The following is a 5,000-nucleotide window of genomic DNA, read 5'->3' as shown; positions in this document are numbered from 1 at the left end:
GCCGAAGCCTGCAGCCTGTATGGCAGAGACTACAGCGGTGAAAGCAGGTGCAACTGTGGAGTCAGTGACAACGGCAGGTGCAGCAGTGGAGCCAGTGACAGCGCCAGGTGCAGCTATGGCGCCAGCGAAAGAGGCAGGTGCAGTTGTGGAGCCAGTGACAAGGGCAGGTGCAGCTGTGGAGCCAGTGACAAGGGCAGGTGCAGCTGTGGAGCCAGTGACAACGGCAGGTGCAGCGGTGGAGCCAGTGACAGCAGCAGGCGTGGTGATGAAGCCACGGAGTATGACCGATGCAGGGAGGAGAACTGAAATAGTGGAGGTGCCGGAGACGGCGTCCAGCCAGATTGATCTGAGTGGGCCAAGGCCGGTGCCCAGCCAGCCGGAGCTAAAGGTGGGAGAGGCACGAGCCAGTGCCAGGCTGAAGGAGCAAGTCCAGACCAAGCCGGGCAAGGCCCGAGTGGGGAGACTGGCTGCGAGGAAAACGAAGGCAGTGCTATTGGAAGGCGCAGAGGTCGAGCTGCGAAAGAGGGCTGAGGAAAAGGCGGCGATGGGGTCTTCCCTGGACAGCTTTGTTCCTCAAGACATCGGGAACTGCGGCTCCCCGCTGCTATTAAGTGAACCCTCGGACTCAGACATGGACATCGAGAAGGGCCAAAGGGTGAGGAAAAGGGATGGAGAGCTTATAAAAGGGTCTGATAATCGGAAGAAAGCACTGAAAAAATAACAACATGTTTTGGTTATTAATGGTGGCTGTTGCTTCTTTTAATGCAAATAGTCTTAGGACTAGTTATAGGCGAAACCAAGCCTTGATGTTGTGTGAGGCTGACATTATATGTTTGCAGGAGACACACTGGGATGAAAAATGTGTGAAGGAGTTAGAGAGAGAGTGGATGGGAGATGTGTATGTAAACAATGGGGACATTTATTCTAGGGGAGTGGCTATTTTGGTTAAAAGGGGAGAGGTTGAGAATGTGAGGAAATGTGAGGATGATGGTGATGGGAGAGTGATAGGGATTACTTTTGAACACCTGGGTAAGAAATTGAAAATGTTGAATGTGTATGCACCAAATGAGGAAAAGGAGAGAAGGGAGTTTTTTGAGAGGATGGCGGGAATGTGCGGGAAAGAATGTGTAATTGTGGGTGACTTTAATGTGTGGTGTGGAAGGCTGGATGCATCTGCAAGTGTGTGTTTCAAAAGCGACTCCTCAAGAAGAGTATTGAAGGAGGTAATGAGAGCGAATGGACTGGTAGATGTGTGGAGGGAAAAGAACCCAAGAGGGCGCGTATTTACAAGGAGACAGATGGTGAAAGGGGAATTAAAACAGAGTAGGATTGATTTAGTTTTGAGTACGGAGAGTCTAGCAAGTAAAATGGGGGGAATTGATTACAAGGTAACTACTCTTAGTGACCACGTGGTGCTAAAATTTAGATTAGGGCATGGGTGTGAGAGGAGGGGGGGAGGTGTGTGGTGCCTGAATGGGATGTTGCTCAAAGAAGAAAGGTACAAGGAAAAGGTGAGAGAATGTATAATGGTGAGAAAGAATGAGAGTATGTATGAGGAGGATATGGGGAGATGGTGGGAGGAGATGAAGGAGGAGCTAAAGAATTTGAGCATGAGCTACAGCAGGGATAGGAATAGAAGGGAAAGAGGGAGGGAAAGGAGACTAAAGGAAGAGTTAGTTAGAGAAGCAGAGAGGGTGGACCAGGGGGTAGGGCACGCATTAGAACGGTATAATAAAATAAAAAATGAGCTGGAGGAGGTAGAACAGAAGAGATGCATGGGGGCAATAGTTAGAAGTAGGGCTAGATATGTGGTTGAGGGAGAGAAATGTACAGCATTCTTTTTAGGTTTAGAGAGGGCGAAACAGAAAAATAATTATTTGGAGCAGGTGGAAGGGAAAAATGGAGAAAAGATAACGGATTTTGTAGGGATAGTTGGAAGAGTAGAAGAATTTTATAGTGAACTATTTAGGAAAGAAGAGGTTGATGAAGAGTGCATGAAACATGTGCTGGAGAAAATGGAGACTAAGATGAGTGAAGATGCGAAGGAGATGTGCGAAGGAGAGATAAGGATAGGTGAAATAGAGGCAGCCATATTAGGGTTAGGCAGGAATAAGAGTCCAGGGCTAGATGGGTTAGTGGGAGAGTTTTACATAGAGTTTAAAGAGGAACTAGCGCCACTGTTGGACAGATTGTTTAAATGGATAGAAGAGAAGGACGAGATGCCGGTTAGTATGGCGACAGGGTTAGTTAGTATTATATACAAGAAAGGGAGTAGGGATAGACTTGAAAACTATAGGCCGCTTAGCTGTTTAAACAGTGACTATAAAATACTAGCAAGAGTGCTAGCAAATAGGATTAAGAGGGTGATAGGGACAATAGTGGGAAGCACGCAGGCTTACAGTATACCAGGGAGGGATATAGCAGACACAATCAGCAGCATTAGGGACACAATAGAACACATGAAGGGAGGGGAGGGGGGGATAGTGATGAGTTTAGATTTGAACAAAGCATTTGATAGGGTAGATCATGGATACCTGTATGGAGTATTAGGAAAAGTAGGGTTTGGGCAGCAGTTAGTAGGATGGATCAAAAGATTGTATGATAAAGCTGTTAGTTGCGTCAAAATTAATGGGATAGTCACAGGTAATTTCAGATTAGAGAGGTCGGTTAGACAAGGGTGTCCAATGTCGGCCCTGCTGTACTCACTGTCGGCAGAGCCACTAGCTGCACTGCTGAAGCAAAATAAAAAGGTCAGAGGCATAGACTTACCAGGAGGGCAAGTGAGTCTATTATACCAGTATGCGGACGACACAACAGTAACAGTACAAGACAGTGAAAGTGTCCTTGAGGTTTTACAAAGTGTAGGAGTTTATGGTAGAGCATCAGGAGCAAAGCTAAACATAGAAAAGTCAGAAATTATGTATGTTGGAGTCAATGGAGAAAGGAGGAAGGATATAGGATTGAAAGAGAGGAAGGACTATTTTAGGGTGTTAGGGGTGAATTTAGGGGTTGAAGGCAGAGAAGGGAGAGACATGCAGTATGAAGGGATAATGAATAGCATAAAGAAGACATTAAGGTTTTGGAGACTTAGGAAGTTGAAGTTGAAGGGGAAAGTGGTGGTAGTGAATGGCCTGATAATGAGCAAACTTGTGTATGCAATGACTGTGTTGGATGTGCCTGAGCGAGTGCTAAAGGAGACAGAGAAAATGGTGAGTGAGTTTCTCTGGGGTGGGAGAGGTGTCAGAATAGCCAGGGAAGTGATGGAAAACGAATACAAGGATGGTGGGTTGAAGCTGATTAATTTAGAAAAGAAAAAGAATGCACTTCGGTTGAAAATGATGACAAGATATGTAAAGGACAAGAAAGATCATGTATGGAAGCTGTTTCTGAAAGAAGCAATTAATAAATGTGGGGGTTGTGGAGAAAGTGGAATATTTATGGAACTGAAGAAAGGTATGTTGAGTGAGGTGTCTGAGTTCTATAAAGAGATGCTGGGAGCATGGGGAGAGTTTGTAAAACATGTGCAGTTTCAATGCAAAAATGTAAAACAGGTGTGGGAGCAACCATTGTTTCTAAATCCCAAAATCACATTTGAGGGGAGCACAATTTATAACTTGGAGATGTGGAGAGCAGGTTTTAGGAAGGTGAGGGATTTAGTGTACGAGTATGTACCAGGGTTCATGAGGGCTCAGGTAGTGGTAGATGAGGTGAGAGAAAGGGGTGATGAAATGTGGTTAGGCACAGCGGTGGATGTGGTGGAGAAGATAAAGAAGGGGATGCCGAGAGAATGGGTGAGAATGATTGAGAGTGAGGCGGTGGGGAGTGGAGGAGAAGGGGTGGAAATGTATGTGGGAGAAGGAGAAAGGATAGTAAGCCTGGCGAATGTGAAAACGAGAGTAATGTACAGATGTTTAAGAATGAAAGAGGTAAGAAGACCGGCTGCAGAGAAGGTATGGGAAAAAGTAATGACCGATATGGATGTAAAAAGGATGTGGCTGAACCTGAGAGTGAAATGGAATAGTGTTGAATGTGAGCATTTTGATTTCCTACTGCGTCACAATAGGGTGTTTAACAATCTAATAATAAGTCAATTTAATCTGGATGTGAGGAAGCAGTGTGATGTCTGTCAGGTGGAAGTGGAGACATGTCTGCATGAGTTTGTGGAATGTGGGGAGTTGGCTGTGTACTTTGGGAAAGTGAAAGAGTTGATAAGCAGATGTTGGAAAGGGGAATTTGTGGAGAAAATAGGGTGGAAGGAGCTGTGGTTGTTTGGTGCGGTTGCTAAAAGGAAAGGAAGTAATGTCAACTTGTTGAACTACACGCTAAGCCATGCAAGGTTTGCAGTCAAGCTAAGGAGGAATGTAGCGCATTACGAGAAAAGGAGAGTAGAAGTATGGAGTGTGTTTAAAAATATTATGAAAAGAGATGTAAACATATTACATAGCTATGTCAAGGAGGAAGAGTTTCAGGAGGGGTTTATTGAGGGTAGCACCTTTGTTGCGATTGGGGAGAGTGGAGAGGTTGTGTTAGATTTTGGTTAGAATCTGTGTTATGGCTAATTATCATTGGGGATTATTTTTGTTGGTTACATTATGTTTGAGTATGAGTAAAAAATTGGTATGTGTCTCTTTGAGTTATGGGGAGGTTTATTTTCGTTGTTTTTTGACTTATGGGTTGGGATAAGTGTTAAGTGTTTGAATTTATAGTTAGTATTAGCGTGGAGGGTTTATTTTTTGTTATTATGTTTGTACAAGTGTCATGTGTTCTTGTATTGAAGAGTAAGTGGTAAAATGTTGATTGTAAAAAATTTTGTATTTTTGATAATAAATAAATAAAAAAAAAAAAAAAATCTGTTCGCGCCCGATCTCGTAAGCTAAGCAGAGTCGGGCCTGGTTAGTACTTGGATGGGAGACTGCCTGGGAATACCGGGTGCTGTAAGTTTTTTCACTTCTCTCTCCAAAAGGCAGAGGACACTGCTGCTTTTTCACTTGAGAAATATG

Source organism: Anarhichas minor, unplaced genomic scaffold (genome assembly GCF_050575085.1).
Source record: "Anarhichas minor isolate MPS153535 unplaced genomic scaffold, ASM5057508v1 ptg000027l, whole genome shotgun sequence".
In the NCBI taxonomy this organism is placed as follows: Eukaryota; Metazoa; Chordata; class Actinopteri; order Perciformes; family Anarhichadidae; genus Anarhichas; species Anarhichas minor.
This window is presented reverse-complemented; position numbering follows the sequence as displayed.